Source organism: Pogoniulus pusillus, chromosome 24 (assembly GCF_015220805.1).
Source record: "Pogoniulus pusillus isolate bPogPus1 chromosome 24, bPogPus1.pri, whole genome shotgun sequence".
In the NCBI taxonomy this organism is placed as follows: Eukaryota; Metazoa; Chordata; class Aves; order Piciformes; family Lybiidae; genus Pogoniulus; species Pogoniulus pusillus.
This window is the reverse complement of record NC_087287.1, coordinates 17,103,541-17,118,126: the sequence shown is the minus strand read 5'-3', so window position 1 is coordinate 17,118,126 and position 14,586 is coordinate 17,103,541. Positions and strand designations below refer to the sequence as shown.

At 45.7% G+C, this 14,586-nt stretch overlaps 1 long non-coding RNA gene across 2 annotated transcripts in view; it reads right to left on the bottom strand.

Moving 5' to 3' along the window:
- The window catches only part of LOC135186245 (uncharacterized), a 38,596-nt gene extending 36,066 nt beyond the window's left edge, over positions 1–2,530 (bottom strand). For both annotated transcript variants that reach the window (XR_010306786.1, XR_010306787.1), the window contains exon 1: positions 2,414–2,530. This is a non-coding gene — a long non-coding RNA (uncharacterized LOC135186245). The remainder of the gene's footprint in view (positions 1–2,413) is intronic.
- Positions 2,531–14,586: the final 12,056 nt, after the last annotated feature.

The window sequence follows — 14,586 nt, the reverse complement described above, 5'->3', positions numbered from 1 at the left end:
CATAGGGTAAGACATGAGAGCCCCAGGGATCAGCCTGTGGCAGGTAACATCCATACATCCTTGTTCAGGGTTTGAGGCCCAGTTTTCATGCTCTATTTCTACCACATCTGAGGCAGTGGTAGGTTGTTCTGCAGCACAAAACAGTTCCTGCCAGCGCTTTGCTTCTCCCAGAATTAAGCATCATGGGAGGGTTTTAACAGTCTCCGTCATAATTTTTCTGGCATGGGCACATACCTCCAGCACTACAGCAGAAGTCTCACTTGCCCCCTATACCTCCACTGATATGGTATCTCTAATGTTGTGCTGCATCCTCTCTTTGTTTTGTTGTCTCTCTCCAGTCTCTTAGCATTGATTCCATACATGCTGAGGGCTGCAACTGGGTGAATATTTACACTGTTAATCCATAACGCTCAAACTGTTTCCCATTAGCTAAAACAGCTGTGTCTCATCCACAGCAGTGTTAGTACTCAGGACAAGCTGCAAAAACCAACCAAAAAGTGGAATAAACACTGTGGTAGTTGTTTAACTCAGTCTTTGCTAACTCCTGCTATTACCTCTGCCAATTAAATTAAGACAGGCCAACATTCTACAGGCATGCCTTATTTTTGCCAGGTAGACCTAAAGACATAAAGGCAGCCCCAAGTCAAAGGAACATCCCTAGTCAGAGTGAGAGACAAATGCATAAAAGTCAGACCAAAGTGTAACTCCTTCTGGAGAATATAATAATTCTACTTTTTTGAAGAGCAGCACATAGAAACAAAAGACACTAAAACCAAACATGGGGCTGGTCACAACTCAGACACTGCTGAGCTAGATAAAGCTGCTTCCTAACAAGTGCTCAGGACCTATCAGGCACAGGTTCCCTGCCAAGCAGCTATGGCAGGACAGCAAGTGAGTGTGTGGAACAGACAGAGGCCATGATATCAAATTAAGGACCCTGATGGCCTTTTTTACACAGAGATGCTAGCTGTGTGGCATCCCTGTGTGCAGGGCCATGTAGAGGTCCATGGTAATCGCAGTGCCTGACCTTGGAGGCACAGCAGGGTTTTCCACTTGCCCAGGAAGAACTGACCAGATGAAAACATGAGGGGACAGACAAAGGAAGAACCAAACAGCTGTAGTCACCTTCAGAGGAAAACACAAAAGCAAACACTGTTCTTTGTCCAGGAATTTTTGCACTGCCAATAAATGCCTGGCTAGAGGAAAGGCACTCTGCAGGGAGGGGAGGAAGAAGTATCGATGGTGAGTGATAAAGACAGAGCTTCCAGTTTGTATACACACATCTTTGGCCAGTCCTTGCTCACAGGTTTAGCAAATGTGACCTCTCCAGCACACGGTGTGTGTTCTCACTGACTTGTGTTGCACTAGGGTCTGCAAGGAGCCTTTAAAATCAGAAGGTCTGATTCTTCCCCAAAGCCATTTTTATACCAGGCCAAGCTCACTTTCATCAGCAGGCTTTGTCCTGATTCAGACTTTGCTTGAGAGCAGGATCAGACCCACAAATCTTATGAGATGCTGACTTTGGGCTTGCCAGCACAGGGCAGATTGCTGCCACTTATCTGCTGGGGAAATCCCTGCTTGGAAGGGTGAGCTGTGGCTTGAGAATCGGCCCAGGCAGCATCTGACATTTCCTTGCTGTGGTTGCCCTTACAGAGGGAAGTTGACTTTGGCTGGAGCACTGTGTGTTCTGGCTAACCCAGCTGGCAGACAAATCCCCAGGGACTCCTGGCAGTTCACACCAGAGCAGCCCGAGGCTGCACTCTTATATTCAGGAAAGCCTGGGGCAGAGCAGCAGAGTCCAGCCTACATTGCCCCTCTAAAAGCCTGAGCCAGCTTGCAGTGAGGTTGATGCCAAGGCTCCTGTATGGAAGGGAATCCAGACTGTTCAGAACAACGTCTTCTGTGGCACTGCCAAACCCCACAGGATCTTGGGTCCAGTGTCAGTTATGCTGCTGGTGGTAGTACACATTTACAGGGTCTGTTTGTTAAGGCTTTGCCATTTACTGCTTTGTTCATTGAAGAAAGTCAAGTTGGCCTGGTCTTATTTTGTTACAAGACCTAAATATGGACATAAAGAGCTTGAGCATACATAAGCACAATGAATATGAGTCTCTCATTCATTCCTGCATCGTTCACAGTAAATTGCCAGCGCAGCCCTTTCAGTTTGCTAACATCTTCAGACTTGGCCTCACAGGGATTACGTTCTCTACTCAGCAATTCAACCTCCTCCTAACACTTCTAAAACAGAGGAAAGGCCAAGACCCATAGAGAAGATGCCAAAGATTGAATGGTTGGTCCTGAAAGCAGATGAACTGCAACAAGCAGTAAGGCAAACAAACCATGCCAAGAGTGGTGCTCTGAAGCAAAGGAAGCACAGTTTCTGTTCTGGCATCCACATAGCCCAAACACTTACACACACAATGCGGATCTCTGCAAGGCAACAGTAGGCATCCACTTCGAAAGGATCTTTGCTGCTTGGAACTTTGTCAGGCTTTCTTGATGCTGTGGCTTTTCTTATGCTGCCCTCATCCTTCTGGTCATTCTGGGAAAAAAAAAATTACTGTAGCCCAGGATGGACCCCAGAAAGCTGCAAGAGCTAAAAGCTGGACTACACTGAGCAATACTTTGCTGTCTTTCTAACACAGAAGGATTTGCATTTCCCTCAGAACCACAGTGAGCACCCATCAGGAAACAAACATTTGCAAGGCTGAAATCTCAGCACTGAGCATTATTTTAATTTGTAGGGCTACTTAATGTTTGCCACACACTTGATCCTAACAGTGCAAGTGATTTTCCTATCAGAGCATTTCTTTTTTCCACTTCAACAAGGAAAACTGCCCCTCCAAATATAGCCACTGCTTGTTATTTTGAGGCAGTGAGGCAAAACATGCAGCACATAGACCACATTTGGGTTGCTTAGCAGATGTCTACAGATCACTTGATGTTAATTTCAACATAAAAGCTATTATATTTCTGGCCTTGCCCTATTAGTTGTTAAATAATTATTTATGCTTGGCAGATAAATTCTAGGAACCCTGAATAAAGCCCATCAGCCCTACTAAACTAACTGTATTTGACACAACAGTTTTCACTCACAGAAGACCCTGGATGTAATGTTGGTTGCTTAGATGATTCTGTTTCGCAAGCTAAAAGGTAATCCCATGTTTATATTTAAACAAAGTGCATATAATACACATCCCAACATTCACAGGCAAGGAATTAGCTTGACTGGTTCACTGACATTTACAGCAGTGTACTACAGCTACTTTCAGTCTATAAGCCAAGTTATCTAAATAATCTCTTATCCACTTCACATTTTGGCACTAATTAATAAGCTTTCCCATGAATGTCTTGGCTTTTTGCCTATCCAGTTCACTATACTTGTGATCAGTTAGGAACTGGTGTGCTGCAAACCAAACCAATAACTGGAAGTTAATACTTCATTTAATTAACATATTTAAGCAGCTATCCTTTCCTACAGGAGTGCTACTTATACACATTCAGAACTGCAGTCATTGTGCATTCCAGTTGAATGGTTTGTAAACTCCAAAGGGTCAATCTACAACAAAACTCAGAGAAGGTATTGAGTGCAAGACCCTGCATAAAAGTCTTTCAACCAAGTCTTTGGACACTCATATCACAGTATCATCAGGGTTGGAAGAGACCTCACAGATCATCAAGTCCAACCCTTTACCACAGAGCTCAAGGCTAGACCATGGCACCAAGTGCCAAGACCATGTTGTTGTCTGAAGACACTTAGTTGGTGTGTTGTCCTTTGTGAGCATATTTTAGTCGAATTACACTTCTGTATCCTTAACAGATATTGTTAGAACTCAAAGATTTGGAAAAACAAGGAATTTGAATGTCTCACTGAAAAGACCTCATTCAATTTCCATCTGTCTGGTTAAAAGAGCACAGCTTCTCTATTTAATCACAGAAACATATGCCATGCCTGCACTTCAGGTCATGCACAGTTTAGGATTTAGGTGATACACTGAAATAAAAACTAGTGATTCACAAAAGAGCAAAAGCATATTGCTGACAGCACACTGCACTTCTTGCCCTAAAACCCACGCAGCACAGTTTGCACTGTTGACAATTAAACTAAACTCGCCAAAAAAGTTACTAAAAATGCTTTCAGCTGATTTCAGGGGACATTGGACAGACCTCTTCTGCAGGATACTAATCCTTCTGTTCCAAGGTAGCTTCATTTCAGCAGGCAATTGTGCTAGATGATTATTGATAAAAAATATAACAAGTATGTGTGTGAATATATACCTATATCATAGAATCATCCAATCAGCAAGGTTGGAAAAGGCCTCCAAGGTCAGCCAGTCCAACCTAGCACCCAGCCCTAGCCAGTCAACTAGACCATGGCACCAAGTGCCTCACCCAGGCTTTTCTTGAACACCTCCAGGGATGGTGACTCCACCACCTCCCTGGGCAGCCCATTCCAATGCCAATCACTCTCTCTGCCAACAACTTCCTCCTAAACATCCAGCCTAGACCTCCCCCAGCACAACTCGAGACTGTGTCCCCTTGTTCTGTTGCTGGTTGCCTGGGAGAAAAGACCAACCCCCACCTGGCTACAGCCTCCCTTCAGGTAGTTGTGGACAGCAATGAGGTCTCCCTTGAGCCTCCTCTTCTCCAGGCTAAACAATCCCAGCTCCCTCAGCCTCTTCCTCACAGGGCTGTGTTCCAGGCCCCTCTTATCTAAGCTTAGAGGCAGTCTCCCCTCTTAATTTCCAAGCCAGACCTATTTTGCTTCTCCCAGAAAGCCAGACTGCCCAGTGAGGGCTGAGGTTCATCTTTCTTTCCACTTACACCTGCAAGCCTTCAGCATCTCTACAGCAGCTTGCTCTAGAACTGCAAGCTATGCTGTCAGGCTCCAGTATTTGCCCAAATGAAGACCTTTACCAAAGCAGGGAAGCCACTGTCAAGTCCGAATGGAGAGAGGCAGGAGGAAAGTGGAGCTAGCCACAGGAACAACTCAGCCACAACTGCCAGTAGTCATATCAGACTTTTTAGAAGTCTCTAAAAGACTTAGACAGGAACCCATGGGTGTTTTGGAAAGCAAACTATTAAGGAGAGCTTCTTGTGCCATTCCTCCCATGGCAGAAACACAAAATGTTAAGTCCTCTTAACTGGAGGACTTAACATTTAATAATACCCTATGAAAGAGATAGGAAATAAAGCTGAGTTGCCTCTTTCCCCTAAATGCCTGCATTCCAGGATCCTCTCTCTGCAGCTACAGCCTTGAAGCACCTCTCAGCCCTGTGATAAGCCCTGTCTCCATACAGCTTCTGCACACAGAGATTTTAACCCTGGGATAAAAATAATCAACAGATGAGAGCTGTGGGTGCTGTTTCACAGTATCACAGTATCATCAGGGTTGGAAGAGACCTCACAGATCATCAAGTCCAACCCTTTACCACAGAGCTCAAGGCCAGACCATGGCACCAAGTGCCACGTCCAGTCCTGCCTTGAACAGCTCCAGGGACAGCGACTCCACCACCTCCCCGGGCAGCCCATTCCAGTGTCCAATGACTCTCTCAGTGAAGAACTTTCTCCTCACCTCCAGCCTAAATCTCCCCTGGCACAGCCTGAGGCTGTGTCCTCTCGTTCTGGTGCTGGCCACCTGAGAGAAGAGAGCAACCTCCTCCTGGCCACAACCTCCCCTCAGGTAGTTGTACACAGCAATGAGGTCTCCCCTGAGCCTCCTCTTCTCCAGGCTAACCAATCCCAGCTCCCTCAGCCTCTCCTCGTAGGGCTGTGCTCAAGGCCTCTCCCCAGCCTCGTTGCCCTTCTCTGGACACACTCAAGCATCTCAATGTCCCTCCTAAACTGGGGGCCCAGAACTGAACACAATACTCAAGGTGTGGTCTAACCAGTGCAGAGTACAGGGGCTGAACTTCACTTCAGCACCCAGCAAGCAGAGGTTGTGGGCAAAAGCAAGGTGTATTGTAGGCCTGTTTTACAACTACTATTAACGACCCCAGCCAATTTCTCTCTGTTGATGCCTGCTGGATGTGATAACGCAACATTTCCTTCAACATCATGTCATAAACTAGCAAAGGTGAGCAACTGGTGAGGCGGAAAAAGCGTGGAGAAGAGGCACTAAATAAAATCATGCACGTCAAATACTATTTATTAAACACACATGGGGTTTGGGACAGTTTTTGATGTTATTGCTTCTTTTGCTTTCTGATAAAATAAACAGTTAAGTACAAACTGCACAGCTGGCTAATAGAGTAGGGTTTTTTTTTCACGTGCTGGCAGGTTCCCTCAGTTTGGTTAGCTAGAAGCAAATAAAAATGTGGAGAGGAGGGAACACCAGGAGGAAGGGAAACCCTTGTTAGAGCAGGAAACCAGAATCACTGAAGCCAAAATTAACCCCACATGTGACATTAACTCAGGCAAATATTTTTCCATACATACTTTTTCATAGAATCAACTAGGATGGAAGAGAATCATAGAATCAAGCAGGTTGGAAGAGACCTCCAAGATCATCCAGTCCAACCTATCACCCAGCCCTAGCCAGTCAACTAGATGATAGGCACTAAGTGCCTCATCCAGGCTTTTCTTGAACACCACCAGGGATGGTGACTCCACCACCTCCCTGGGCAGCCCATTCCAATGCCAATCACTCTCTCTGCCAACAACTTCCTCCTAACATCCAGCCTATACTTCCCCCTGCATCTGAATGATACTGCAGCAGTGAGGAAAGCTTTGCAACATTCAGCAGCTTCTGTGATGAACTTTTAAGATCTTCAACAGAATGCCAGTGCTACAAAGTTTCATTAACAAATGATGTAATTTCCCAGGCATTTCTAGGTTGCTTGCAGCATTTTGCTGTTTAAGTAATTCAAATTTTAATCCCATTCCATGAGTAAACATAATAAATCAAACCCATATAGACATGTGCTGGAACATGTCCAGAGAAGGGCAACAAAGGTGGTGAGGGGCCTGGAGCACAAATCCTATGAGGAGAGGCTGAGGGAGCTGGGCCTGTTTAGCCTGGAGAAGAGGAGGCTCAGGGGTGATCTTATTACTGTCTACAACTACCTGAAGGGGCATTGTAGCCAGGTGGGGGGTGGCCTCTTCTCCCAGGCAACCAGCAATAGAACAAGGGGACACAGTCTCAAGTTGTGCCAGGGTAGGTATAGGCTGGATATTAGGAAGAAGTTCTTCCCAGAGAGAGTGATTGGCATTGGAATGGGCTGCCCAGGGAGGTGGTGGAGGCACCGTCCCTGGGGGTCTTCAAGAAAAGACTGGATGAGGCACTTAGTGCCATGGTCTGGTTGATTGGTTAGGGCTGGGTGCTAGGTTGGACTGGATGATCTTGGAGGTCTCTTCCAACCTGGTTGATTCTATGATTCTATGATGTAGCAACAAGACAACAAGGAAACAAAAAAATATCCCAGTAATGATCATCACTGTCCCACGAACCTGTTTAGGTAGTTCACTTCTGAAGAAGACATCTTAGACATGGAAAGCAGAGGACTAGATAATTACAGTCAAGTATTTTGGCTGGCTGTGATATTGGCCAGTCTAGCCTATAAATAGGATTTTGAGAGGTCTAGCAGAGCTGTTACTATAAATTTTATTTCAAAGAGAGTGGATTTAACATGTCAAGACCTCAGTTTGGCTACCCCTGTAATTTCAAGGCACCTACTATTCCCTAGTATGTGGCATGGAGTCTAAAGAGAGGCCATCCATAGGCAATCAAGTTCTGGGTATAAAAATGACAAAGAAATATCCACTATATGCGAAAGAGGCAGACAGGCAAAAACTCCAGCAGAGAGTTAGGCTCCATAGTTTCTCTCAGATGATAAAAAGACTGCCTTTATATATATAATTTTTTTTCTGGTCCAGTTTGTTTCTCTTAGGTATCCTAGAAAATGTTTTTTTAAGTCTCTAGCTGCAAGCACTGCTGCAAGATTTAGCAATAAACTGGATTGCCTAGACCTGGGTACCTCTCAAATTCCACTGCCATCAAGAGCAATTCTTGGCAGGTTAGCACAGCTGAAAAGTGCTATCAGTGCTACCATTGGATAAAGTATCAAATAGCTAATTTACAGGGAAATTAGAGGGTAAAATATGAAAGCTTACAATCTGGGCTTTGCAGGCAGACCTTGAAGTGGCAAACACCCTGTACGGATACCAGGGGATACAGATTGGCAGTATTTTAATCTCCAGTTAATTAACACTCTCTGCATCTACTACCTCTTGCACACACAAAGTTGCTCAGAGACTTCAGCAATGTTGTTTCCACTCCCCACCATGGCTCTGTATAAAGGAGACCATGTGTTTATGATGAAGACAATTTATTGCTGGCCTAATGAATAGCTCCATTTGCTTTGGAAACATTTTCCTTTCAAACTGGGATCTGATTACATACATGCCTTTGGCTGCCTGTGCAGTCTGACACTCCACAACCTCCACTCTCTTTAGTCAGGGTATTTCCTCATTATAGAGGCCTGGGCAGTGCAGCTTTCAGTAATCAGTTAACTTCAGCACCCATCACAGAACTAAAACCCACATTCACACTAACCACAAAGCAAAAAGATTCAGCAACAATTTCATTCTTCACCAGGAAAGCTAAATGTTTACTTAACCAATTTTCTCCCTTCCTGTTAAAATGTGTTATCATAGAATCAGCCAGGTTGGAAGAGACCTCCAAGATCATCCAGTCCAACCTAGCACCCAGCCCTAGCCAATCAACCAGACCATGGCACTAAGTGCCTCAGCCAGGCTTTTCTTGAACACCTCCAGGGATGGTGACTCCACCACCTCCCTGGGCAGCCCATTCCAATGCCAATCACTCTCTCTGCCAACAACTTCCTCCTAACATCCAGCCTAGACCTCCCCTGGCACAACTTGAGACTGTGTCCCCTTGTTCTATTGCTGGTTGCCTGGGAGAAGAGGCCACCCCCCACCCAGCTACAATGAGGTAGTTGTAGACAGCAATGAGATCACCCCTGAAGAATGTTTAACAAAATATCCTAGTTTCAGGTTAGAAACTTGTCATTTTCATAACTGCAGAGTTCTAGGGTTAGGCAACAAGTAGCATTCGTAGGGCCTTTTTTCCTTCCTCTTGCTTGTGACCAAACAAGGGATAAGTGTTCCTCCCCCCCCCCCCCCCCCCCCCCCCCATTGTTCATTTCAGTAACGATTCGTTGGCCCTGGTAAGCATTCAGCTACAGCCTATCTGCTTTGAAAAACAAAGCTGCTCTCCCATGTCCTCTGTAAATGATGTGAGGTGGTTTACACCTCAGTCCAAACATTCGTGGCTCCAGTTCCACCCCCCCACGCTCACACTCGGTGCTTACAAATGCAAGAACTTGGGTTTAAGCACAACATGGTCCTGGCAGCGCATCCAAGTCTCTAGACTCTTATGCCCTACATACGCTGTGGAATGTCCACCGTGCATACAAAATTATTCACGACAGAAACACTGAAGGACCACTCTCCCCCTCCCTCTTTGTGAATACCAATGAGAAAAATAGCAAGAGGTTTTCTTTCCCTTCCTGATCCTAGCGAGGAAAGGAAATTTAAAAGCAGCACGTATGGGGGAGGGGAAGGGAGAGTTGCTGCAAAATGTTGAAGACCAGGGGTGCGAGTACATACTTGTATTAACATCTTCCATCCCTGGAGCTGCAGTAATTTGCATGACATTATCTACCTGGGATGTTGCTATGGTTATCACCATACATAGGTAATTACCAGGACAAATTGCACATACAGTGCACAGATTCACGCTGTCAGAACCAAGGGATCTTTTTATACACTTGAAAATGTAAATGTTGGGAAAAAAACATTAATCACAAAGGTTCCAGATAAGATAAAAACTTCAGGTCTGCTTCTGAGCAATCTGAAGTTGTTGTTACCTCTGCTTACTGGCACTGGTATCTTAAGGGCCAACTCAGATCAGGGCCAAGCGAGCCAGACTACACAGTAGTGTCTACATCAGTAGAAACAGTAACCAGTAGCACTAACCAGAAACTAATCAGTACAAACAGCAGAAAATCCCTGCCTGAAGAGCTAACAGTGCAATTAGATGAGAAAGGTGCAGAGTGAGAAAAGTGGTGTATCACACAGAGCAAACAACATTGTCAGCCTCGTGGCACTGGCATAGTTACTTTGGGTAAGTTATGCCAAGTGACTTCTGGCAAGTTAGACACAAACAGGTAAAAGGAGGAGAAGGGAGTGATATAGGCTACACTCATACAAACAACAACCAAAACAGGGGCATGGTGTTGTGCTGAAACAGCTAGTCAGGACAGGTCAAAACTAAGCTCTAATCAAAATGACTCTATGAAAAGCTTCTCCACTTCCCTCCTGTAATGTTTCTCCTGCTAGTTGCAGGCTGTGATCTGGTATCTACAATCATACATGCAGGATGAAGAGAGCAATTAACATGTAACAGGATTTGGTTGGAAGTATTAATACAGGACATCTAATACCAAATCATCCAAAACAGGTTAGACACATAAAGCTCATTCTGAGACACTGCCACAATTAGGTTTCCAACAATACACAGCAGTGCTCTATACAAACAGCTTGAGCTGCAGTCTATTGCTGTCAATGGATGTTTTTCAATAACTTGGATGAAGATGTTCTGTGCCCCAAGGAAATGACAAGGTTTTATAGAACAGTGCTGCTACTTTGACCTGAGTAAAGCATATTAGGCTAATGGCAATGTGAAAACAAATCTGAAAGAAAAAAACAAAATAGGTTTCTATAATTTGAGGTGATGATAGTTTTATGCCCATTCAAACCAATCATATGCTGTGTGTGCAAGGGAATACTCTAGTTATTCTGGATTTACATAGTATAGTAGAATTAAGGAGGAAAAAACACCCTTATATTTCCCAAATTTAGCTTCTCTGAAGAACAAATTCTTACACTTAGAAACCATTTGCTTCTTGCAGACACTGATCTTTACCTCCTAATAATATTAACAGAGTTATCATCAAAGATCAGCCTTCTCCCTGACTGAGCTGTGGAATATATTCTTTTCAGAGCTGCAATAGGCTCTTGTTTTAGACCTAGCCTTCCACACTCCTCCAGAGGAAACCAGGCAGCATGTCACACTGACCCTGAGAAGAGTGGTACTTCCCTACACTCACAACTAATAAGCTAAGCTCCCTTGTGTTTCAGCATCCAGCCCAAGAAAACCATCATTCACTGATAACAAAGTGCCACCATGAGAGCCTGGACTGCTGATTTAAATCCACTCCCTCATTCCTCCAGGTTGCCTCAGGGGACTATTAATCATAGCTACATGAGACTCTGAAACGTACTCAATTTGTTGATGAGAAAACCAGTGAGCGTGTCAGTGCTTCACCTATTTACATAGGGATCTCTGTGCAAATGGAGCCAAGCTCCATGAGGTACTGCATGTGAGCAGGAATAAACAAATGAATTCTGCAAAGGATGGAAGAGAAGCATCGACATCAGTCTTTGCCTGGTGATTAGGAATGCTGCACAGCCTGTGGTTTAGATGAAGCAGAAGATTTCAAGCAGTTTGGCAGGCTGAGTTTTTAACTGGAGATGTGTTTGCACTCTAAGAACTGTTAAAAGACACATCAGTCTTACTTTCACCATATCTTTTCAAACCAGAGTAAGCTTCAGTCTTTAAGCCTGAATCTTGCTGTAGTTTTAATATGGACTTCAATGTAAATAAGAGCACACAAAGGTGCTTACTCAGCAAACCACACTATGATACCATCAAGTACTTTGACTTGACATCATCAAGTATTTCAGCAGATGGGACTCATGCATAGAATCACAGAATCAATCAGGTTGGAAGAGACCTCCAAGCTCATCCAGTCCAACCTAGCACCCAGCCCTAGACAGTCAACCAGACCATGGCACTAAGTGCCTCAGCCAGTCTTTTCTTGAACACCCCCAGGGATGGTGACTCCACCACCTCCCTGGGCAGCCCATTCCAATGCCAATCACTCTCTCTGGCAAGAACTTACTCCTAACATCCAGCCTACATCTCCCCCAGCACAACTTGAGACTGTGTCCCCTTGTTCTGTTGCTGGTTGCATGGCAGAAGAGACCAACCCCACCTGGCTACAACCTCCTTCAGGTAGTTGTAGACAGCAATGAGGTCCCCCCTGAGCCTCCTCTTCTCCAGGCTAAACAACCCCAGCTCCCTCAGCCTCTCCTCATAGGGTTTGTGTTCCAGGCCCCTCACCAGTCTCATCAGCCTTCTCTGGACACGTTCCAGCACCTCAGCATCTCTCTTTAATTGAGTGGCCCAGAACTGGACACAGCACTCAAGGTGTGGCCTGACCAGTGCTGAGTACAGGGGCAGAATAACCTCCCTTGTCCTACTGGCCACACTGTTCCTGGTGCAGGCCACGATACCATTGGCTCTCTTGGCCACCTGGGCACACTGCTGGCTCATCTTCAGCCTACTATCCACCAGTACCCCCAGGTCCCTTTCCTCTTGGCTGCTTTCCAGCCACTCAGTCCCCAGCCTGTAGCGTTGCACTCTGAGAAAAGTTTTTGCTTCCCTTGGGGATGGCTGCAGGAAAGGCACAATTTATAACATCCAGAAGCACTGACTAAAGATGTATGAATACCCTCACCAGCATAAAGGCAGACTGAAGGCAAATTATGGTACAAAACAAACCAACCCAGGCTTTATCCAGGTAGTTGGACCCACACAATGACTGGCACGTTGTAGCTCTAGATATACTTCATACAAAATAGTTTGTTGTCTGTAAATGCATCTGTGAAAGGGAAAGTAAATATGTGAAGAGCAAAATGCAAGATGGAAAAAACCGAGATAAATATTGTTAGAATCAGAGGGAAATGCTATAAACAGTAAGCAAAGCTCTTTGATTTGCACTGTTTTCCAGCCCATAAAACCCTAATATCTGCCAGTGTTTCATTAAAAGCTTATAAACTACCCAGCACGCCTGCTGCTGCATAAATGTGTTGCTAAAAAACATTGTGGATGTTGCAGACCTGGTATTTTGTAATATTTCAAAGAAACCTTAGGGGTATAAACCTCAGACACGCTACTGAAAGAAGTGTGGATTGCAAAAATAGCACCTTAAGGTCTAAACCTAATTAATATTAATCATTCAGTAGCAGGAGGTTTCTCTCAGCAGAGGGGTTCATAGCAATGCTACTAAAACATAAACCACCACCATTTCAGAGCAGATTATTCAGTATTTTAAGAAACAATTGTTGTGGGTAAAGGATTTAAGAGCTACTTTTTTGGGGGTATCACAGTATCATCAGGGTCGGAAGAGACCTCACAGATCATCAAGTCCAACTCTTTACCACAGGGCTCAAGGCCAGACCATGGCACCAAGTGCCACGTCCAATCCTGCCTTGAACAGCTCCAGGGACGGCGACTCCACCACCTCCCCGGGCAGCCCATTCCAGTGTCCAATGACTCTCTCAGGGAAGAACTTTCTCCTCACCTCCAGCCTAAATTTCCCCTGGCGCAGCCTGAGGCTGTGTCCTCTTGTTCTGGTGCTGGCCACCTGAGAGAAGAGAGCAACCTCCTCCTGGCCACAACCTCCCCTCAGGTAGTTGTAGACAGCAATAAGGTCTCCCCTGAGCCTCCTCTTCTCCAGGCTAACCAATCCCAGCTCCCTCAGCCTCTCCTCGTAGGGCTGTGCTCAAGGCCTCTCCCCAGCCTCGTCGCCCTTCTCTGGACACACTCAAGCATCTCAATGTCCCTCCTAAACTGGGGGGCCCAGAACTGAACACAGCACTCAAGGTGAGGTCTAACCAGTGCAGAGTACAGGGGCAGAATGACCTCCCTGCTCCTGCTGGCCACACCATTCCTGATGCAGGCCAGGATGCCAATGGCTGTCTTGGCCACCTGGGCACACTGCTGGGTAAAAGCAGTAAAAGGCATGGCTCTTCACAGGGCATTCACAGCTCAGGGGTCAGTATTGGGGCCAATACTATTCAATATATTCATCAATGAGCTGGATGAGGGAGCAGAGTGCACTGTCTGTACCAAACTGGGAGGAGTGGCTGACACATCTGTGTCAGGCTGTGGCATTCAGTAAGACCTGGACAGGCTGGAGAGTTGGGCAGGGAGAAATTGAATGAAATACAACAAGTGCGAGGCTTGCACCTGGGAAAGAGCAACCTCATGGACCAGTATAGGCTGGGGACTGACCTACTGGAGAGCAATGTAGGAAAAAGGGACATGGGAGTCCTGGTGGGCAACAGGATGACAATGAGCCAGCAATGTGCCCTTGAGCCAAGAAGGCAAACAGCATCCTGGGGTGTATTAGAAGGGCTGTGATTAGTATGCTGAGAGGAGTTCTCCTCTACTCTTCCCTTGTGAGCCTGCATCTGGAATACCGTGCCCAGTTCTGGGCTGCTCAGCTCAAGAAGGACCTCAGAGAACTGTTTGGAAGAGCCTAGCAGAGCCACAAATGAGTTGAAGGGATTAGAACACTTTGCCCCTGAGGAGAGGCTGAGCAAGCTGGGACTCTGTAGCTTGGAGGAGACTGAGGGGTGACCTCGCTAATGTTTACAAATGCGTGAAGGGAAAGCATCAGGAGGATGGACCCAGACTCTTCTCAGTGATGCCCA